The 24,513-nt window shown below is 37.2% G+C and overlaps 2 long non-coding RNA genes across 2 annotated transcripts in view; one reads left to right on the top strand and one right to left on the bottom strand.

Annotated features, from left to right (window-relative positions):
- Positions 1 to 1,195: 1,195 nt before the first annotated feature.
- Positions 1,196 to 8,479, bottom strand: LOC144369560 (uncharacterized). The gene is made up of 3 exons (XR_013429347.1): positions 8,349 to 8,479; positions 4,490 to 4,623; positions 1,196 to 1,378 (listed from the first exon to the last, which is right to left on the bottom strand). It is a non-coding gene; the product is annotated as an uncharacterized LOC144369560 (long non-coding RNA).
- Positions 8,480 to 10,888: 2,409 nt separating this feature from the next.
- The window catches only part of LOC144369559 (uncharacterized), a 33,501-nt gene continuing 19,876 nt past the window's right edge, over positions 10,889 to 24,513 (top strand). The window contains exon 1 of the long non-coding RNA XR_013429346.1: positions 10,889 to 10,998. This is a non-coding gene — a long non-coding RNA (uncharacterized LOC144369559). The remainder of the gene's footprint in view (positions 10,999 to 24,513) is intronic.

The raw sequence follows: 24,513 nt of genomic DNA, 5'->3' as shown, positions 1-24,513 counted from the left end.
CACTTTCTATAAATAGATGATAATTGGAAGATACATACTCAGAAAACTAAAATCTATGGCATTCTAGCTGGATATTGTGATGAGCTCAAGACTCCAAACCTGAAGCTTGCTTTCTCTTTGTTAAAAATAGGCTGTGATCAAGGTCCTAAGGATTAAGAAAGACTGAGGAACTATTCCAGGTTAAATGAAAAATATGTGTAATCTGATTCCTAATTGGTTGTGCATCAGAAAAAAATAAAATTATTGAAAATGACTTCATTGGGACAACCAGAAGATTTGACTATAGATTATATGTTGGATAATATCATGGTGTCCACATTACATTCCTGAATTTGGTAACCATATTGTGGTTATACAAAGGAATGTCCCTGGTCTTAGGAAATACTTGAAATATTTAGAACTAAATATTCTAACATTGGAATCTCAATGCTTTAAAATAGTGTGTGTGTGTAATATGCATGTGCATATACATATACCTATACACATATAAATACGTACAGAAAGAGAGGCATGCACACACAAGAGCTTACAAGGTAAATTTATCAGAAATAATAGCTGTCAAATCTAGTGTATAGAAGATTATTTGCTGTTCTTGTAACTCTTTCATAGCCTTGAATATTTCTAAAATAAAAAAATTACACAAACAAACAGAAACTCTCTTGAATTTACTTCTCATGGCACAAATCTCAAAAAAATTTTTGGAGAACTGGTAGAGCACTTGCTGAGCATGTGTGAGGTACTGAGTTCAATCCTAAGCACCACATAAAAATTAAATTTAAAAAAACAAGGTATTGTGTCCATCTACAACTAAAAAATACATAAAATTTATTTTAAAGTTTTTTAGGAGCTCAGGAGGCCTTCAGATGTTAAATGGTTTTTAGTGAATTGAATGATTCATGTTTTATTAACAAAATTATTATCAAAATTAAAATGTCTCCTAAATGGAAAAAAAATAGTATCTGCCCTGTCATTAAGTTTATGTAGATAAGACAGCCAAGTTATCTAAGAATCCAACCAGACTTGTTCTTTTTTTGGAGGGGTGGGACAGGGTGTGCTATGATTGTGACATCACATATCTGCAGAGCAGTCATTTTGCACATTTATGGAAGAATATGTTTGGTTGTATCCTGAGATTGTGATGCTCCTAGCATGTGTTGACTGATAATAAAGAAACACTAGCAGTAAGAGAGAGGTGTTGCAGGTGGACTATGCCCAAGAGACTTTATTATCAGAAAGACTGAAAGAAAATAGATCGGATGCTGATTTTCCTCACTGCAGTTCACTGTGTTCAATTCACCCAGAGGCCTCTGCTGGCTCATCAGCTGGCTGTTTCTCTTCAGTCTCATCAAAGTGCTGTTGTGAGACTCAGTTTCCCTACCTGTGAAATGGAGATAATACAGAGTAAGCTGACTTGGAGTAGGGTCATCCTGCCCTCTGAAGTCTCTAGCTATTACTGACATGAAACTCCACCCCCACCAGCATTCCAAGTGCCTGGGGGAAATTCCAATGCCTATGCAAAGATGTCATTGAATTCCTAAGACCTTACATTCTTATGATACCTAGGGCTCAATTTCCTTCTGTCTTGGCTGATGTCTTGTTGGTCCTCTGAGTCCCGTGACTTTGTATGTAAATCCATTGTCACAAGAAATCAGTCCTTTGCTGGGATTTCCAATACACACACATACACACAAAAAGAAGACATATAGGCTCAAAAATATACACACAGAGATGCACTCTTATGGATGGACTCAAATAAATAGAAATAAAGACAAACAAATGTACACACAGAGATATGGACTGCCTCACAGAACAAAAAAAAATCATAAAAATATAGACAAACATACTTATAGACACTGACATAGTTAGACATACACAAACATATACAAATTAATAGACATAGAGACCCATGGACACAGACACCAAGCTTGTATGTGCAGCAGACTTTACAAAGGTCTGGGGATATGGAAGGAGTTTTTAATGCAAACAACTTGTATAAGTTGTGAATGCTAGGAATCTTTTTTCAAAGCTCCCTGAACTTCTGTCCCTTTCCAACTTTTATATTCCCTGCCCTTCCCCAATATTCTCCTCCACTGTTTCCCTTATCAGAACAATTTGTTTCTTTTAAACTCCCTAATTTCAAAGTCTGCTCTGGACTTCTCTTTGCACCTCTCTCTTCTGATGATCTAGCTATGCTGAGAAACACCCTCTGATTTGGTCTCCTGCCCTCACATCAGGTTTTGCCAGGGAAAAAGTGCAGGAGAGAGATTTACTTGCCCACTGATGTGAACTATGTCACATGCCCTCACACACACCTAACCTAAAATGCTGGTGTGAAGCTCACTTCTCAATTCTATCATTATTAACCAAGGGTTTTGTATTGGTGTTGTTTAAAGTATTTTTCGCCCTCTACAAAATCACAGAATATTCCTGCAGTCCCTTCACCCCGTTTCCACTCATATTAACTCTTAAAAAGATTAACTAGGCTGGGCACAAGGGTGAATTCCTGTAATCCCAGAAACTCAAGGGGGTAAGGCAGGTGGATATCAAGCTTGAGGCTAGCCTCAGCAAGTAAGCAAGGCCCTAAGCAACTTAGCAAGACCTTGTCTCAAATAAATAAATAAATAAAATAAAAAAGGATAGGGTTTTCCCTCAGTGGCCAAGCAATACAATCCTCCTGGCTTCAATCCTCAATACAAATACATAAATAAATAATTATAGTACAACTATCAAAACAAAGACAAAATCCTGGTTATAAAACTATCAACTAATCTATAGACTTTATTTGAATTTCACCAATTTTCCTTTAAGGTCTTGTTTCTGACTGGGATCTTGTGTTGCATTTAGTCATAATGACTCCTTAGTCTCTTCAAGTCTATGGCAGTGCCTCAGTCTCTCTAGTCTTTTATGACCATGATCCTTTTAAAAGATGCTAGTCAGATGTTTTGCACAAGGTCTCTCCTCTTGGATTTGGTGTTTACTTATGATTTGGTTGGGAGATGCCACAGAGGTGAAAGGTCCTTATGGGATTATTTGGTGGGAAGGGGGATACATCAACATGACTGGTTAGAGTGATATTAATTTCAATCTTGTGATGCTTCTTGGATTTCTTATTATAAACTTACTATTTCTGCCTTTGTGATTAATAAATATCTTGGGAAACATACCTTGTAAATATCTTATTTCTCTCTCAATTTTTACTTATTTAGGGGATGTGGCTCAGTGGTAGAATACTGGTGTGTCATGCATGAGGCCCTAGATTAAATTCCCATACTAGAGGAAAAAAATGTTTTTGCTCACTTACATTTTTGGCATCCATTCATAGATCTTACCCATAACACTTATTATTATGGTTTCCTAAAGGTTATTTTATTTTTATTTCACTTATCCTTTCTTTATTTATAAACTGTAATTATCTTTAAGGAAACAACTCTCTCTATTCTTTTCTTTCTTATTTTTTTCTATTCATATGGACTTATGGTTATCTATTTAATTCTATGACTTATAGTCCAATACTATAGTTAGTTTCTCAAAATGTTCCAACTTTGGCTATTGGAAACTCTTTCATATTGGTTTCTGTATCTTAATCAATAAGTCCCTATCAAATCAACCAATTTATGCTGCAATCATTACATATATGTTACAAGGAATCCTCCTGATATATGTAATTATAATTTACCATTTAAAAAAAATTAAGCCCCTATTCCTTATTAAGTATCTCTCTATTTTCTGACACCACAAGGTGTTCCAGGATTATTTTACATTTTTCCTGCTCCATTTCTGGGAGCAACAATTTCTTCAAGTCTCTATTATTGGAGAATAGTATTTAGAATCCAGATCTGGGTGGAGATCTGTCCTGCTCATTTCTATGGAACAAGAGTTCTAAGTCCTCTTAGTGTTCAGAATTTGAAACTATGTTATGTCTATAAATGCATGCATACACATACATCTCTTTTTATTTGTTTTCTTTTTCCTTTCATTAAAAAGCTTTAGTTTATAATGATACTACTAATTTCAATTCTTTACCACAGTGTTCATCCTAATGCCATCTTTTTTTTTTTTTTTTTTGTACTCAGATTGAACTCGGGGACATTCTACCACTGGGCTACCTCTCTAGCCTTTTTTATTTTATTTTGGGACAGGGTCTCACTAAATTGCTTAGATTGGTCTCAAACTTTTGATCCTGCTGTCTCAGCTTTCTGAGTAGTTGAAATCACAGGCCTGCACTACTGTACCCATCTAATGTCCTCTTTCCTTACTTGTAACTGTGGAATTCGTTCTTCCTTTTTTTTTTACTTTGAAAGGCTGTTGCTTACATATTGCTAAATTGTGAAAAATGTTCCTCGATCATGCCTCCCAAACTTTTTTTTCCCCTAGAAATGGCTGACACAAGAATACAAGATAGGTTGCTATATATTGCTGTCAGAAGCTACACAAAAGAGAAGCCAGCTAATTTCATGGTCCTTCTTCATGCAAAAAGCACTAATCATACCCTTTATGCTTTATCAGTAGTGAGGTACAGGAGGGTCAGTCCAGGCTGTGGAATGTAAGCTCATTGTTCCAGCAAAATGAGTCAGATGAGATGGGAATGAACATTTATTTAAGCCATTGTGTGTCAACAAGGTTCTGAAACAAAACAAAACAAAAAAAAAAGCTTTTTCTCACTCCATCCCTCTGAGAAAAATTCCCAATCTGAGGCCTTCTCACTTTGGTCATTGACCTTCCTGGAGGCAAGTTGCCTCTTGGGCCACCTCTTTATCTCTTCATTGATTTCTGGTCTCTTCTCATACCAACAATGTTAACATACCTGCTGTTTTCTTTTCTTCCTACAAATGGGTCTCTCCTTTATTTTTCACATGCCCTCTGAGTGTTCATCTCAGTGTGAGGTCTCAGCAAACACCACTCAAAGCTTGGGTCTTCAGAATCTTTCCAATCAGAAAAGTCAATATTCCATTTTTTCTTTATTCTGTAGCTTAAGCTGTGTTTTCCCTCAAAGGTTTCCTGTTCTGATGACATTTGGGTAGTGAGGAAAGGATCTGTTTTCTTGTCATTTTATAATAGCCCAGACTCATTCAACAGGCAATCTCAACTGGAAATGCTCACCAAAACCCCAATTTTGCCTACTGTGCTTCAGATATGTGAAAGATGAGGAGGGAAGGGGGACAAGATTAGATCACTCTGAGGGCATTATTATTCCCAACTAAAATCCCCATTATTAGAGTTCCTTCTAGTAAGAAAAAAAAATAAGCTTTGTGCAGGTATTATTCCTTTTAGATTTCAGAAGCCCACAGGCCTGTTTGACTGCCATCCTGATCCTTCCATAGGGAGACATAGGGGCCATCTCCACAGTGGCCTGGGCTGACCATAAATGAATTGGAAACACCCATAGTGAGAAGAATGTCAGTGAAAGTGGGAGGCTAAAGAGAACCTATGTTTTCTTAGCCATATCCAGATAGCCTGAATGGAACTGTCTGGCAGCTACAGACTTCCCAAAAATGCACTGGAGAGATTCCTGGAGGTACCAGGGAGATAATTTATGATTGGGACACCCAATCATTACAAGACTGTGAAGAATACATTTTGAGGATTCTGAGGATACTATGCATTCTAGGAAGGAATGTTTAGCACAGTCACTTAGACATGGTTGGAAGTATGAGTGATAATATTAATGATGACATCTATGGGAGTATGCTGAGTAGAGATAATAGCAGTGTTGTAATAAGAAGATACTCATAACAACCAAGGTGGTTGGGATTTAGTTCATGTCTCCCTTATGAACCAAGCAAGGCACTCAAGTTTACATCTTAATAAATTCTCACAACCATGAGGCAGTTACTCCCATTAGTTCTACTTTACTTCTGACAACTGAGATTCACAAAGGTGGAGAATTGTACAGTGGTCACAAAATTACCAGAAAACAAAGGCATTTCATAAATATTTCACTGTGTGGTCTTGTTGAAAGGATCTGTCTTGTGGGTTGTAGGAATGTGATTTAGCTGAGTTAAGCATTCACGGGGTCATGGCTGGTGCTTTAGCACAGTGTCCCCAATGCTAGTTACATGACTCAGAGAAAGGAAACTGAGACCCAACTGCAACCTAATGATGGAGATGCTAAGTCAGCCAGTAAAGGAATTGCTGTTGGGGGCAGTCATAGCACCAAGGATGGGGCCAGCCAATCAAGTATTCAATAACCTGGCTGGGGTTCAGAAACAAGGTGGAGAGGATTGAGGGAAGGCATGCCAGACAGACAGGACAGCTGGAGCCAAAGCACTGCAGTGTGCAGTAAGTGGAATGGTATGGGCCTGCAGTGACAGGCAGTTTAATGCGGTCAGAATACATGGTTAAAGGTAAAGGGGGAAACAAAAAAAAAAATCTGGAAGAGAAACAGGGACCGTAAATGAATCAGCCAAGGCCTTGGGCCCTAGATAGATAAAAGCCTGGATCTGGAGTCCAATTTAGCTCTCTGCTAACTATTTTGAATCTGGGCCACATCTTTAGAGCTTTTCTAAGCTTTGTTTTACATAACTGAAAAGTATAGTGACAGATAATAGTCTTCATGTTAAGCTGACAGCTTGGGTACCTGGTCTTGTGGTCACAGAGTTGATGAATGGATTTGCCAGGAAGCATATCTACTTTCTATTACATGTATAACTTTAGTTTTCATCAATTGCTTATATATTCTTACTTACTTTTGCATATTTCAGGTCATTTTCCGTGTTAGTAGTGTAATTTTTCTGGCTCTGGGCTTGTCCTCCCAGTCTAGGTATCCCTCAAGGGTAGACACCATATTTTAATCTACCATCACAAGATGTAGCCATGCAGGAATCTCAACCTTGCTAGACCATTAGAATTGGCTGGGCATACCAGACAGTGCACAGGTCTGTTCCCCATCCCAGATGTATTAAACTAGGACCTTCAGGAATGTGGCTTGAGCTTTTACTCTTTACCAGCTGGGCAGAAAAATGTTTGAATCAATGAGAAAACAATCATACTGTATGTACAATTGTCCCTTGGTATCCTAGAGGGACTGGTTTCAGGACCTCTCCTGGATTCCCAAATCAATGAATGTTCTTCACTTTATACAAAGTACATATTTGAATAACCTATCCATATTTTTTGGTACATTTTGAATCACCTCTAAATTACTTATAAACATAGTACAATGTAAATTATATGAAAATAGTTGTTATACTGTATTGTTTAGGAAATAATGACAAGAAGAAATTTCTATACATGTTCAGTATAAATGCAGTTTTTAAAGTATTTTTATTTACATATGGACACAATACCTTTATTTTATTTGTTGGTTTTATCTATTTTTTTTTAAATGTGAGACTGAGAATCAAACCCAGTTCCTCACATATGCTAGGCAAGTGCTCTACAACTGAGCCATCACCACATCCCATAAATGCAGTTTTTTAAAAATTATTTTTGTAATTGTCAATGAACAGCATGCCTTTATTTTGTTTGTTTATTTTATGCAGTGTAAGGGTAAAACCCTGTGCCTCACACATACTAGGCAAACACTCTGCCACTGAGCTATAGCCCCAGCCCTCAAAGCAGTTTTTTTAAAGAAAGTATTTGATCCTCAACTGGTGAAACTATGGATATAGGAGGCCAGTTGCATCAGTCAGGATAGACTACAGCAGGCTATGATAGTTATTAACCCCCAAATTTCAATGGCTTAAAATCAAAAAGATCTGTGTTTTGCTCACATTATGCAACAATGATAGTTTGGTTTGGTTGATAGTTTTCTCAATGGAGAAAACACGATCACGGGCATTATTGTTTGTCCTATCAGAAAGACATATCTCAGGCTCCTCTCTCACTAGCATTAAATGCTCCACCCAGAAATGGCACAAACTCCTTCCATGTACACTCTTTGGTCAGGACTAGTCACGTGACCAGGAAGTCAATCCTGCAGGTGCCCAGAAGGTGGAGAGCCAGAAGTCATTGGTGAGCAGTGCAAATGACTACTAGCCTCTACAAAATTGGCACCACCAACTTTATTTCACAGCAATACTTACGAGGTGAGTTCGAAGCCAAATAGAAAATATGAAGTGGAATTTGAGATTTTTTTGTTTTTCTGGTTAGTCTCAGGGCCCTATTTTTTTGTTTTGCCTTTTTTTTTAAAAAATTAATGAGTCTAGATGGTATATGGCATTAAACTTGGTGGTTGAAAGCCTGGAATCTGGATGGTATCCAGACTTTCAGCTCTGCCACTTACCAGATGTGTGAGCTGGGAAAGTAAAATACCATTTATACCCATCAAAGAGGCAATCAAAAGATGTGAGAGGCAAAGGAAAGAGGTTCTTTCTCAAATTGAGTGCTTAGAACCAGACAGCACTTACCTGAGTAGGACTGATGAGGAGAGGGCTACTTTAGAAGATAGCACACAAATTCGGGTGGCTCCACCTGGCAGGGACGATGCATGTCTATCCCCCACCAATTGCTGTCTTCCTGCCTGACCCAGTGTAAATGTTTGGGCTGTAAGAAACAGAGAAGCCAAGTGGAGTTGGTTTAAACACATGAATAAGCTAAGTAAAGGAGATGTACAGGCTTCCTGCATATTCTCTCTCTCTCTCTCTCTCTATTTATCTATCTATCTAACTTCATTTTGCAGTATGGGGATTGAACCATGATCTTGCATGTGCACTTTACTACTAAGCTACATCTCCAGCCCTTTTGGAAAGCATTTATATTGAGATATGGTCTCACTAAGTTGCATAGGCTAACTTTAAACTTGCCATCCTCCTAGCTCAGCCTTCCAAGTAGCTGGGAATACAGGCATGTTCCACCTCATCTGCCCGGGGCTCTCTCTTAAAGCAGATAAATTTTCTATTACCATTGTCTCTAGCAAACTTCCCCAAAATATCCTGGGCTCTAATGGCTTATGAGAGGCCAGTGTTCTTGGGTAGAAATACTAGCTGCTTTAAGTAGAAAGGTTAGTGCACTAGAGGATGTTAGGCATCCCAAGAATCATTGGTAGGGCTGGAGAAAAGTACTTGAGGCTAAGCTTCAAAGAAAAATGCCCCAAACCACATGGAGGCTTGGCCCAATGAACTAAGGATGGCTTCTCCTTTGCTTTCCTGGAGTGCCATATGCCAGGAGTCTTCCCTTGCTTCAACTCCTGCTGCTCTCAGCCCAGTGCTGCTTATCCTAACTGATACTGAATTATCAGACTAAATGTGTTAGTGAGTGGACAGCACTTGGAGCTGTGCGAGGCACCTTGTATCTGCCCCTTTCATGTGATTTTGTCTCCTGACCCACTCTTTCAGCTGGTGGATTGGGTTGGGTTGATATGTAGAAGGGGACTCATATGCTCTGGCTCATATAGCAGAATTATTTCCTGGAGAGTGAACTATCTTGGAGGGTGAGTGGGACTGCATTTTCTAACAGACATAATTATCATGTAAGGAAGACTCCAACAAAGGGGTAAATTGAACCTTAAAGGCTCATGATTTTACAGAACCTGACCCAAAATAAGTAGACTATGCTGCTTGTGGAACAGGATCAAATTCAGACTCAGGTTCAAATTCTGACTAACTATGAACACTTTTGCAAGTTTCTTCATCTCCAGGACTGGAAGAATATATACCTTCAATAAATTTTAGCTCCTCTTCTTTAGAAACAATTATTACGATTTCCCCTGGGAAGAAATGCCATGTGTCTTCTCCCTAACATCATGTATATTCTATCTCCTCTATGCCATTCCATCATACTTTGTATCAGCAAAGTATGATGGAATGGCATATCCAAGGAGACTACAGAATTCAATACAGTCTCATCATTTTCTGGATCCTGCACAAAAAATAGCACAGGGTGGCCTTAGGAAATTCATGCAATGAAGCTGAAACATTTTATTGATAACAATTTTATCAAGATAGGGGGATTTTAGCAGATGACCTCCTAGGCGTGTCTCTGTTTACTTTGGTGAACATTGGGGCCAGGGATGGGATGGGGAGTGAAGACTTGAGCTAAGAGGCAGTGCCCTTGGAGCAAGCAGGGATAGGGCCTAGGGGTTTTCATGGAGGGCACTGGTTTGGGCTCCAGAGGAGCCCAGATTCTAATGTGGGCTCTTGCCACTTCCCAGCTGTATGACTTGGAGCCCATTGCTTAATCTTGCCAAGCTAATTTTTCCTCTGTGAAATAGGGAGGATGGTAATACCCTCTTAGGGCAGTTGTGAGGATCCAAGGGGTGTTGTTAAAGTTCTCAGCTGCTATGATTACTATTTTTACCATGCGGGCTGAAGCTCCCAGGTTCAGGGCCTGGGAAGGCGCATGCGCAAAAACACTGATGGGCCACATAAAACAGAGGTGCTGCCTAGCACCTGGGTTTTAATCCTTTGGGGTCATGGGGTGGGTGGAGTGGATTCAGGGATGGGGATATGGAGAGAAGGTTGCAAGAATGGCTAGTACTGACCCTCAGGCGCGGTGGGCGGTGTAAAGGGGAGGGGCCAAGCTAGTTCCAGGCTGGGTTTGCACAGTGGTGAGGGCGGAGTAGTGAGGGGAGGACCAAAGTCTCGCGAGATCTCACAGCGCTGGCGTTAGTGGTTGCAGAGGATACAGCAGGAGAGGTGGCGGTGGCGGTGGCGGCGGCGGCTATTGGGAGCTGAAGAGGGTGAAAGCGGCAGAGACCCATCCCCTGGCAAGGAGAGCGGGGCGGGTGGGTGGCCAGCTCTTTGGAGGCAGTCCAGCAGGGCCTGGGGCTGAAGCGGCGCCGCCTGGTCGGCGCCATACCTGATGGTGCAGGGTGGGGCGGCTGGGCCTTGGGCCAGTTCCCCCTGGCCAGTCAGATCTCGCGCTCGGTGGGACCCCGGACCCACCTCAGTCTCCCAGGGCGGTGGGTTTGGCACTGCTGGCCATAATTGGCTCACTTTGCTGTTTGCCAGGCACTTAACTTGTTCACTTTCATGCTAGGGCTGCACAGAGAGGTGAAGCGCCCTGCCCAAAGTTGCACTGCTTGGATGTGGTGGAATGGGGCTCCCAATACTTGCACAGGTTTGTGCCCCTTCCTTGCCTCAGGTCCTTCTCCAAGCAGTGCTTGCAGCTGGTTTCCTGGGGTCCTGGTGGGGCTGCAGATGGTGTGTCAGACCCACTCTGAAATTAGATGCAGATTAATGTGTAATGGTATGTGAATTCATTGGGAAAGGGATTTTTCAAGCCTTTTGTTCAATTCCTGGAAGGTCTTCCACCCCTAATCTGTCATTTGGTCCTGTGTGAGAAAGAAGAGGAGGGCATAGAGTGACCTTTGAACACTAGGTGTGGGGTCACTAGCCCAAGGCTTGCCTCAGGCAAAAGAAAGTTTGATTCCCATTGAAGCACGTGATTCTAGCCTGGAACAGTTGGTTGTCAACCACAGAAACAAGGCCCCTGGGTTTGGTGTTGAGCATTTGTAGAGCCCACTTCACTACTGAGCAGTGAGGTTCCTAAATCAGAAAACATACCTACACACATAAGTGAAAGTGGGTATGATACTTTCACTTACATGTAAAAGAGAAATAAGGAAAGAACAATGTATGATATGCATGCTGTCTCACTAATAACTAGAACTTTCAGCTGTGGTGGAAAACAGCATGCTTTTGAGTGCTTGCACCTGCTGCCAATCAAGAAGTTTGAGTGTTATTAGGATCTAGTTCAAACAAAAAAATCAAAGAGGGAGATGAAGATGGAAACTAGGGAGAAAACACTTAGTGATGGGATAACTTTATTTAAGCTAATAAAAAGGAAAGGCTAGATTGAAGTAGGGATGACATGTCAAGGTAAATTACAGGGTGCCTCAGTCTACCCACAGATCATACTATGGCCCTTCCATGGATCCCTTTACCCACTATGTCACAGGACATCCTTTGTGTCTTGTGCTTTGAGGTACTACTACTTAAAGGAACAGTAATGTGTTCCTTCAATTGCTAGTAATAAGAGTAAAGTATTAACAAGATTGAAATTTTTGGATTCATTAAGGTGAAATTTATCTGCTATCTTATACTGTTAGCATATATACTACTCTATGCATACTCATTATTAAATTTATGTTGCCTTAATGTGTAGTGTAAAGAAACGAGCACTAATTTTCAGACAGTTTCCTTATTCTGCTGAATCATCCCTTACTACTTTGTCTTACATAATTAGAGGCAAGCTGTGGGGTTTCCTATAAAAGCTTTAATTATTATGTCTTTTTAAAAATTTTTTTTTTAATTTTTAAATTTTATGTTTTAAAGAAATGCTCACTTAAAGTGGGATTGATTAAACCATTTTAAGATCAAAATTCTTTTGACCATGATGAATCTTGATGATACAGATCCATCCCACCCAAGCATTGTGTGAAGCCTAGATCCTGGCTCCCAAATACTAAATGCCCCAAGGTGTCCCCCAAACTCTTTGATAACTAAAAATTTTTCTTAAGGACATTTCTGACTCTTTGAGAATACTATTAAGAACATATCCATTATCTACTTAATTTTAACAAGAAAGGGGTGACAAACAACTTTTTTCTAGGAATTTTTTTTTTCCTGAAGTGTCTGACATATAACATAGACATGGTCTTGTCAATTATTCTAGAATCTTGGGAGGCAAAGTTGTTTCCTGTCACAAAATCTTTTCTGTGTTTGATGGGAATTCAAATTAGAAATGTTGACAACACTAGAATCATTTTAGAAGTTTGATGTTAGAAAAGAGTTGGGCAGTGACAGCAGTGTGTATGATAGTATGTCTGAGTTGCATAGAATATACATTCATGTCATCACTTAGGGCCTGGGTTACTTACAGGGATTGGATTGAACCCATAGGCGCTCTACCACTGAGTTATAACCCTTTTTTCCCTTCTTGAAAAGGGATATTCTGAAGCTGTTGAAGCAGTCTCAAACTTGGGATCCTACTGCTTTCCTAATTTCTTACTCCTTCAAATAGCTTTTTTAAAACAGATTATCATATCCTTTAACTTGATTGAAGGGGGAAAAAGCATATTTTTTGTAATAAGCACACCAAGATTGCTTTTCAGCATCTAATTTCAGAGCAAAAAATCTATATAAAAATCTATTTAAAGCTTGTTTTTAAGTCTTATCTATAGGTGTCTGCTTTGCCCCTCCCCCCCTTCACCCCTCTTTCTTGGATAACCTCCTTTAATTTATTTCCCATAGATGTCAATTGTTTCCTTTTATAGTCGGAGAAATGCCAGTGTACTATATTCTTTTTATATAAACTGTAGCATAATATGTAACTAATTCTGTCCCATGGCTTTTTCTTTATATGCTCTTGAGATCTTTTCCTATTAGTATTTATTTAGAAAGAATATAATCTTTGTTTATAGAAAACACTTTTAAAAAAAATCTGTGTTTAAACAGCATCTATTAAGTGCCTTGTTTACTTAACCAGCCACCCTTGTGGGTATTTGGGTCTTCTCTAGGTTTATCAAAAACCATACTGTGGTGAAACAGCTTGTATATATATCATTTTACATATGCAGGTACATCTGTGGGATGCATTCCTAAAAGTGGGATCACTGTGCCAGTGGGCAGGACATTTATGGCTTGTTAAATACTTCCTTTCTTAAGTGTTGCGCCATTTTAAACTCCCAAAAGTACAGTCGCTCCTCCTTATCCTTGGAGGATTGGTTTGAGGACCCCTTTGTGGATACTGAGATTCAAGGATTCTTGAGTCTATTATATAAAAAGCAAAGTATTTGCATATAACCTATGTACATCTGCATACTTTTAAATCATCTTTAGATTGCTTAAAAGAACTAATACAATATTAATGCCATGTAAATAGTTGTTACACTGTATTATTTATGGACTAATGGCAAGGAAAAAAGTTAGTATGTGTTCTGCATGATAATTTTTTAAAATTTTTCAAATCCAGTTTGAATACCACAGATACAGGAGGGCAGATTGAAGTGTATGAGAGAGTTCCTGTTTTTCTGGGGCCTTTCCAATGTACTGTGCCTTTACAACCCTTGAATTTGCTAACAGTTTGATGGATGAGAATTATCAATATAGAGTTGTTTTAATGTACATTGCTATCACTATTAATGAGGTTGAGCTCCTATGCTTAAAAACTAGTTTTACTTCTTTTCCTGTAAATTCTCTATTCATGTGTTTTTTCACATTTTTGTTTCAAATTGCTTTTTTTCCCCTTATCAATTTCTAGAAATTTATAAATTGTAGAGATTAGCCCTGTGTGATATGAATTGTGGTTTTTCCCCAAATTTTCACTTATTTATTATTTACCTTCACATATTTTTAGATACAGAAGCCTTACATTTTTTTCTTTGAATTCTACAGTTTATATTACTCATTATGGTATCTTGATATTTTTTAAAAATTTTTCTTTATTTCTATGTGGTGCTGAGGATTGAACCCAGTGCCTCACAAGTGCTAGGCAAGCACTCTACCACTGAGCTACAGCTCCAGTCCAGGTATCTGGATTTTAAGTCACTGAAAGGCCTCCAAGATTTTTAGAATTTGCCCATGGTTTATTTAAGTACTTTTATGGTATCACTTTTATATTTAAATGTTCAAACTAGGGATTTTTTCTGGTGTTGAGAATGATGCATAGGTTCAACTTTATCTTTTTCTGTGTGCCTGGTATTTTCACCTGTTGATATTAGAGCCCTTCTTTGAATACTCTTATGGTATTGTTAACTTTTGGATGTATTGGGGTATCTCTGCAGTTTGTATTCTATTAGTCTTTTTCTTCATACACCAGCATCACATTATTGGTTTTATAGAAGTTTTAACATCTTTTAAAACTAGTTTCCCCTTGTTGCTTTTCATATTCCTGGGAATTCTTGCTTGCTTATTTTTCCATGAGTACTTTTGAACTATTTTGTCTAGTCCCAGAAAAACAATAATCTAAAAGAAATAAACATCAGATTAAATGTATACATCTAAAATCTATTTAACTTCTACAAACTTTTTTTTTCAAGTGCTAGAAAGAATGTAAGACAGGAAAATAATTAAATATTTTCACTGTGATAAGTGTTTAATGATTTTACATCTTAAAAATTCTTTATTTATTATTATTATTTATTCTGCTTCTTTAAGTTGTAAAGGGATATTTTTTTTAGGAGTGTTTCAGTTCATAGAACCTGTGGGTGGTAAGGTGGATGCCAATAATGTGAGCTGTCTGAATAATGATGTTTGTCGTTCCCTATCTCTTAGACTCTAATATTTTAATTTCTATTATCTTGTCATTTTAAAGTGTGGTTCTGAGAAGGAGATCCTGTGTTACATCTAGCAACATTCAATGAATTTTTTCCTCTTAAATTGGAGGTTGATAAGACTTAAAGTAATTCTGGTGATATAGAGGCACTTCTTTATCTTAAAAGTTTGTTGTGATTTTTTATTATAATAATTAGAAAAATTTCTACCCATAAAAACAACATAATAAAAATAGTAAGCCCTCAATTCCTTCACAAAGAAATGGCCACCATTAACTCATGTTTGGAAACTTATTGATGGATATAAAAGTATACAGAAGACTTTAAATAAATAGCAGTATAAAAGACTCAATAAATAGCATTTTCTCTCTATATGAAGCTATGTGGTCATTTTTAATATGTTTTATATATCTCTAATTGTGAGTTGAAACTGATGTGCATAATCATGGGTGATCAATTAACTGGCTGCCTAGTTTTATTTTTTTTAATTATTTTTTTTATTTGTCAGTAGATCTTTATTTATATATGCAGTGCTGAGAATCAAACCCTGTTATTCACAGGTGCCAGGCCAGTGCTCTACCACTGAGCTACAACCCCAGCCCTTTGCTGCCTAGTTTTCCATCATTTAGAGGCATCATACTTTATCTATCTACTCCTTTGATAACCATTTACATTGTTACTTGTTTTTCTTTCTTGTGAATAATGGTATGTTGATGATAGTATACTTATTCATTTATCTTTTTAGAGGTATAACTTCCAGGTCAAATATTATATATGTTTTAAATATTGATAACTATGGCTAAGCTGTTATCTGTAAAAACTATCCCTTTCAATGACCATGGGAATCTTATTTTCAAAACCCTTGCTCATACCAAGTTTTGTTAATCTTTTTAATCTTTGCTAATCTAATAGGTAAGAAAAAGTACATTTTTGAGATAACATGTTTTTAGTTGGTATTGGGGATTTAACCCAGGGGCACCTCACCAGTAAATTAGATTCCCAGAACCTTTTATTTATATTTTATTTTATTATTTTGTATGTCCTCCTCTGAGAAGGGTCTGTTCAGATCCTTGGCCCATTTGTTGATGGGTTATTTGTTATCTTATTGTCTAATTTTTTGAGTTCTTTGTATACTCTGGATATTAGGGCTCTATCTGAAGTGTGAGGAGTAAAAATTTGTTCCCAGGGTGTAGGCTCCCTATTTACCTCTTTTATTGTTTCTCTTGCTGAGAAAAAACTTTTTAGTTTAAGTAAGTCCCATTTGTTGATTCTTGTTATTAACTCTTGTGCTATGGGTGTCCTATTAAGGAATTTGGAGCCCGACCCCACAATATGTAGATCGGAGCAAACTTTTTCTTCTCTCAGATGCAGAGTCTCTGATTTGAGATCAAGCTCCTTGATCCATTTAGAGTTAACTTTTGTGCATGGCGAGAGGAAGGGATTCAGTTTCATTTTTTTGCATATGGATTTCCAGTTTTCCCAACACCATTTGTTGAAGATGCTATCCTTCCTCCATTGCATGCTTTTAGCCCCTTTATCAAATATAAGATAGTTGTAACTTTGTGGATTAGTCTCTGTGTCCTCTATTCTATACCATTTGTCCACTCGCCTGTTTTGGTACCAGTACCATGCTGTTTTTGTTACTATTGCTCTGTAATATAGTTTGAAATCTGGTATCGCTATACCACCTGATTCACACTTCCTGCTTAAAATTGCTTTTGCTATTCTGGGTCTTTTATTTTTCCATATGAATTTCATGACTGCTTTATCTATTTCTACAAGAAATGCCATTGGGATTTTGATTGGCATTGCATTAAACCTATAGAGAACTTTTGGTAATATCGTCATTTTGATAATGTTAGTTCTGCCTATCCATGAACAGGGTATATTTTTCCATCTTCTAAGATCTTCTTCTACTTCTCTTTTTAGGGTTCTGTAGTTTTCATTGTATAAATCTTTCACCTCTTTTGTTAGGTTGATTCCCAAGTATTTTATTTTTTTGAGTCATTATTTCTTAATACATAGTCCAAAATTAAATCAAGGCAGACTTGAAATTATTGAGTCTTCATTATTGGGCAAGATTAATGAGTTTTTTCTGAGGTTTTCCTTCTGGGATCTTATTGTGGCTAATGATGTAATCTTATTTGTTTCCTAAAATCTTGAAGTTTGAGGTTCTTGAATCTCTTTTCTGTGGCAGTAGAGGAATTTGTTTATACAGTGCCTTTTATTATACTGATGAGTTCATTTCTTTAATTTGTGCCCTAGTGCCTACTAAAAATATTCCTGAAAAGTGAGGGATTAAATAGAAGTTGTAATTAAAATGAAGGCTTTATCCTTTATTTCTCCTGTTAGCTGCATTTGTTAAAATTTTTATACTACATTTAAATAGATATTAAGACTTTATTACAGTTCTTGGTTTGTGGCTCAGTGGTAGAGTGCCTTCCTGGCATGTGTGAAGCATTGGGTTTGATCCTCAGCACAAAAATCAATCAATCAATCAATTAATTATGTTCTTCTACAACTATCAAAAAAAAGACTTCATTACATATTACATGGGTTGGATTTTGTGCATTTAAAATAGTTTCTTTCTATATTAGGCATAAAGCTTAATTTAGACTGGCATAGTAAGTGATCATTTGATTGGAAAGTTGGGTAGACAGAGAAGTTCAGTCTTCCTGTGAAGAATTTGAGACTTTGTACTCTTTGAGATAAAACAGCTTTGCAATCAAGGTGGTAGTACTGAGCTGCAGTGGCAGGAGAGATGCCAAGTGCTGGTGTACAGTGTAGATGAGAGCCACTTAGAGTTTCCTTCTGTGGACTCTGCAACTGACCAGATCTCCCCAAGGGGCACTGTTAACTCAAAGTCTTATGAGTGGAGTTTTAGAAAGAGGAGGGAATAACAGTAGCTTTGGGGCACAAGGTCCATAATGATTTCAGAGCTTAGTGAAACTCCCAATGTTCTGAACATCCCATCCCCCTGAGAAATTTCTTTCCTGCTAACCCTGAAAGTTTTGTCTAGTGTGTGACATAATGCAAATTTGTGTGGAGCTAGGCAGAGGAAGTCTATTACTACAGAGTCTAGATGCTGTCTTTAATTGGACATCCAGCATGGGAATATGGCTGAAAACCACTATCCCCCTCCCCACACCTTATCTATAGCAGTGCAATTGGAATTTCACACAAGCTTTTCCTTCTTTGGTTTGTTTAGAGAGGACACTTAGGTGCAGATTGTGTTTGTATATGTTAAACCCCCTGTGTTTTGTTTTAGATATATTTCAGTCTGTTCTAATATAACAAAGTTTTTCAGTCTGAACATTCTAGCAGCCATCACTCAAACATTAATTGCTGTCAATGAGAAAAAATATCTTCTCACATCTTTTCTTGGTGGTTGAAACCATCCCACTTTTTTTTTCTTTTACCTTAAAAACAGATTACTGACACTTGGAAATTATAATCATATTGCATCAATCTCTATGGAAAGATTACCAATTATTGCACTGCAAAATAGGCATTTCTTTCTAATAGAGTGTTCCTCTCCATGTTTTTCTCTCAGTTCAGTACTTTTAAATACCATTTAGGTGAATGAATGCTTTGTGTCATGCTGTGATTTAATATTTTTAGAGACTTTATTGATAGCTTTTAAAAAACCTATGTGGGAGGGGAATGGAGGAGGAAGATTATTCATTCAGTATTAAATCTTCATAGATTTTTAGATGTTTACAAGTTAGAAGGATTGCCAATATTAATCACTCCTACTCTGGTATAAGTTCTGAAATGAGTATTTGCTGTGCAGAGTTGTGAACAGTTAGGATTTTTGTGGTGGGCTTGGATTGAGCATTGCACTGTGCTTTTTGTGTGCATTTTTACTTCATTTTGTTCTCAAAACAACAAGGACTCAGTAAAATTGTGAAATTTGTCCTTGGGTATGTAGCTAGCAGGTTTAAAAAAATAAAAACAAACAAACAAAAAATTATCACTTGAATTCAGATTTCTCTATCTAAGTTCCAGTGCTTTCTTATGCATACAGAGAAGGGTAATGCATACAGAGAAGCGTATTGGTAGAATCTTAGAAAATTGTATTGGACTTCAGAGGCTGCAACAGGAAGATCAATAGTATAAGGCCAGCTTCAGCAACTTAGTGAGACCATGTATTAAAATAAAAAGGTCTGGGGGTTTAGCCCCTTTATAGTACATCCATGTTTCATTAAATCCTCAGTTCCACTAAAAAAGAAAAAAAAAAAGAAGAAAGTTGTTAGACTGTTTTCATTGTTGTATTCTAGATAATGGAAATGTTGAAAAGACTGACAATAACTCTATTCTCTTGCCACCCTTGCCCTAATTCATACTATCCTTTTTATTTTTAATGTTCCTCAGCATCAACTAATGAAGTCTAGGAGCATGCCAGGGTGTCTGGCTCATTGTGTTCAATACAACATAGGCTTGTTTAATTTAGCAGCACTCTGAAATGAAAGGTTCATGCTGCCAAGTACAAACAGACCTTCTGTGGGATGTTAATTTGGTTATAGGAGAGAATGCTTGTTTTTCCTTGCTATGTGCCAATAAAGAAGCTGCCAGATTTTTTTTTTATAAGTATACAGGATTTTGACTTGTTTATATCCATGTAATTGATAAGAACTGGATAGTCTTAATAAGCATTTTTCTTTTTGTAGTCCTTGGTTAGTTTCATTCTGTAACCTGCCAGCTAATTGTGAATTGCATTCTATTTTGTTCTTTGCTCTTTTTACTTTATATATGGTTTTATGATTGGTTGCAATAGAGATTTATTGGTAGGAACATAGATTATTTCCTCATTTTAACAGATTGTATGTTTTTATGACAGATTATTCTGTCACAGGCAGAGTGATTCACCAGAGCCTTGTGCAGAGGTGTTACTATATGACTTTGTGTAGCCATTTTAAAAAATAACAGCTTTATTGATATATAATTCACATTATCATCAAGGTCACTCCTGAAATGTGCAATTCACTGAGTTTTAGTATATTCACATAGTTGTGTGCCTATCCTTCTGTCTAATTCTGAAACACTTTTATCACCTCCAAAGAAGACCCATACCCTTTAGTCATCACATTCCATTCACTCTTGCTCCATGTAGCTATGAATCTCCTTTCTCTTTTTTTGGATTTACTTGTTCTGGACTTGTTATATAAATGTAATCATTCAATATATGGCCCTTTGTGTCTGGCTTCTTAGCCTGTTTTTGAGGTAGCACATAACAGAACTTTATTTCTTTTTTATTGCTAAATAGTGTTCTGTTATATGGATACACTGCAGTTTGTTTATCCATTTATTATTTGATGGATATTTGGGTGATTATGATTATGATTCTTATGATCATGCTGCTGTGAATATTTTTGTTTTTGAGTTGACTTATGTTTTCTTTTGAGTAGATACTGAGGAGTGAAATTTATTGGCCATAAGTAACTCTGCCAGACTGTTTTATAAAGTGACTCTACCATTTTACATTCCCATCAGCAATGTTTGAAGATTCCATTTCTCCATATACTTGCCAACACTTTGCCATGGTATTTTTCCATAGTAGTCATCCTAATGGGTATGAAGTGGCATCTCATTGTGGTTTTGATTTGGATTTCCCTGATAACTAATGAAATTGAATATTTTCATGTAATTGTTTGCCATTGTTTATCTTTCTTAGACAAATGACTATTCAGATCCTTTGCCCATTTTAAAATTGAGCTGTTCTTTTCTTGTTCAGTTGTAATAGTTTTTATGTATTTTGGATATACACAAATGTACTCTTATCAGATATGTGAAGTATAAAATTTTTCTTATTCTATAATCTTTTCACTTCTTATGAAGCATATAGATTTTTTATTGGAGTCTAATTTACCAGTTTTTTTGTCTCCTTATGCAGTTTCCCTGAAATTTTCTATAAGTTAAAAAACCTAAAATTTTATTTCTCAAATCCCCCATTAAATTTTTTCTATAGAAATAATGGTCATTTCATTAACTACACAATGGGTTAGAGATATTAAAAATAATGTGTTTTCAAATATTTTCATGAAATTAATTGGAGAAGCCCAAGATTTCAAACCTGATATCTAGTGCCCTCTTTAAAATCAGAAAATGACTTTGAGTGTTCTGCTTATTCAGAATGCACATATTATTCTGTAAATATTTATAGGTGTCTAATGTATTCTGAGGACTTTACTGGGCTTGGAGATCCAGGAATGCTGGGGACATGGTCCTGTCCTTTAGAAACAAGAGGTCATGTGCCAGGCTACGGATTTCTACAGAGGGTTGTGGTGCCAGTGGAGGATAAGGGGCACTGTCTGGGTGAGAAATCCCCACAGCAAGTCAGTGCTGGTGCTCTGTCTGCAGAGATGCATGGATGATCAGAACCTTTTGTTATAATCTTTGATTCTTCCGTTCAGATACTTGCTGCTGTGTGTGTTGTGTACATTGGCACCAGTTATCTGTAACAGCAATATTTATGGATATCGATGTAATGAAATGTAGATATCATTGTGATGACTTTGATACACAGGAACAAACCTGAAGAAAGCCACTTTTCTTTGATTTCTTCAGGTTTTCAAGAATGGGAACTTCCTACTTACTAATTAATTCAGTGTGGTGGGTGAGGATTTCTGAGATCCAGCCCAAAGCCAAGCAGTTCTGGGTAGTCAGAGCTAAAATGTGAGTCAAGGAGGAACAGCTGTTTGGCTGGAGAGAAGATTGTGTATAGAGAGTGGGGTGAGTCCTATTAAAGATTTTAGATCTTTCTTTAATAATGCAGAGCTATTGATGAGTTTGAGTGTGTGTGGGGAACATGGTTTTTCCTGTTATTGTATCACAGATGGTGGTTGTGAGGACTAGAACTAAGAGAATTGTGGGGATGTTTGACTAGTTCAGATAAGTGCCAATGAGGACCTGAGCTAGTATACTGATGGTTGAAGTGAATACACAGACTGGAAATTTTTGAACATGCAAATCTGGATGCTTGGCTGCAATCAACCACCATAAGTTAAAAGGAAGATTACTAAAGAAGTAAGATTTCTGAAGAAAGTTTCAAAGGAATGAAATGCCACAGAAGCCAGCAAGATTTTAGGCCCTTGGGGTTAAAAGTGACAGAGCAGGGGTCATCCTCAGGCTCTCCAACAAGAGAGAGAAAAGAGGGTCTCCTCCCAGCTGTGCTTTTTAAAATCCCAAGAGCACTCTTTTTTTTTAATATATATATATTTTTTAGTTGTTGATGAACTTTATTTTGTTTATTTTTATGTGGTTTTGAGAATCAAACCTGGTGGCTTACATATGCTAGACATGTTCTCTATCACTGAGCCACAACCCCAGCCCCCAAGATTACTTGTAGGCTTGATTTTATTGCCTTCTGCTAAGGCAGAAGCTTTACTGGGAACTCCTTGCTATCATCACTAGCATTCCCAGAATTTGGGAAGCATTGTGGAGCAGAGCCATCTTTTTTTTTTTTTTTTTTAATTCAATCTGGCTTGGGCAGTTATTAAGATTTGAAGCAGATCAGACTGCGGCGGAGGAGATAACTTCATTGAAACCTGCGGCTACAGCATCAAATAAATTTATAGGAGTAAACAGTAACGCAGCAGTCAAACAGAACAAGAAGTAACATGAGCAGCTTCAAAAAGCAAGGAAGAAAAGGAGTACAAACAATGCAGGACAGCCTAAATATTCAGGAGGAACTAGAGTCATCAGAAAAATGGTCATATAAAGAACTCAAGGAACACCTTAGACAGATGGAATGGAACCTTAAAGAGGATACGAGACAGCAAATTCAAGCAGCAAAAGAACACATTGAGAATGTATTACACAAACAGATAAAAGAAGAAGTTAAGCACCTTTATCAGGAGATAGAGATTATAAAAAAGAATCAAAACATAATCTTGGAAATGAAGGAAACTATAAACCAAATTAAAAACTCAATTGAGAGTATCACTAACAGAGTGGAGCAAGTAGAAACCAGAACGTCAGATAATGAAGACAAATTATTTCATCTTGAAAAGAGTCTAGCCAACTCAGAAAGGCTGGTAAAAAATCACGAGAAAAACATCCAAGAGTTATGGGATAACATAAAAAAGCCAAACTTACGAGTCATCGGGATAGAAGAAGGTACAGAGATTCAAACCAAGGGAATGAGTAACCTGCTGAATGAAATAATTACAGAAAACTTTCCAGAAATAAAAAAGGAAACAGATATACAAATTGAAGATGCATACAGGACACCGAGCACACAAAATCACAGTAGACCAACGCCAAGACACATTGTTATGAAGATATCCAATATACAGAACAAAGAGAAAATATTAAAAGCTACAAGAGAAAGGAGACAGATTACATTCAGGGGTAAACCAATAAGGTTAACAACGGATTTTTCATCACAGACACTGAAAGCAAGAAGGTCATGGAACAATGTATTTCAAACACTGAAAGACAATGGATGCCAACCAAGAATTCTGTATCCAGCAAAATTAAGCTTCAGGTATGACAACGAAATAAAAATTTTTCATGATAAACAAAAGTTAAAAGAATTTGCAGCCAGAAAACCAGCATTGCAAAGCATTTTGAGCAAAACACTACATGAGGAAGAAATGAAAAACAATAACCAAAACCATCAGAGGGAAGTGCCTCGGTAAAGACAGAGGGCGAGGGGGAAAAATAATCATGGAAAAACAAACTAAATTTTTTTTTTTTTTTAAAAAAAAAAACGATAAATAATCAAACATGGATGGAAGTACAAACCATATATCAATAGTAACTCTGAATGTTAATGGCTTAAACTCTCCAATAAAGCGACATAGGCTGATATCATGGATTAAAAAAACAAATCCAACAATATGCTGCCTCCAGGAGACACATCTGATTGGAAAAGACATACACAGGCTGAAGGTGAAAGGATGGGAAAAAATATACCATGCACACGGTCCTCGTAAGCAAGCAGGGGTGGCCATCCTCATATCAAATAAAATCGACTTCAAGACTAAGTTAATCAAAAGGGATAAAGAAGGACATTATATACTGTTAAAAGGAACCATTCACCAACAAGACATAACAATTATCAATATTTATGCACCAAATAATGGCGCTGCGACATTCATAAAACAAATTCTCCTCAAGTTCAAGAATCAAATAGACCACAACACAATAATTATGGGTGACTTCAACACACCTCTCTCACCATTGGACAGATCCTCCAAACAAAAGTTGAACAAGGAAACTATAGAACTCAATACCACAATCAATAACCTAGACTTAACTGACATATATAGAATATATCAACCATCATCAAATGGATATACATTTTTCTCAGCAGCACATGGATCCTTCTCAAAAATAGACCATATATTATGCCA

This window comes from Ictidomys tridecemlineatus, chromosome 12 (genome assembly GCF_052094955.1).
Source record: "Ictidomys tridecemlineatus isolate mIctTri1 chromosome 12, mIctTri1.hap1, whole genome shotgun sequence".
Lineage (NCBI taxonomy): Eukaryota > Metazoa > Chordata > Mammalia > Rodentia > Sciuridae > Ictidomys > Ictidomys tridecemlineatus.
This window is presented reverse-complemented; position numbering and strand designations above follow the sequence as displayed.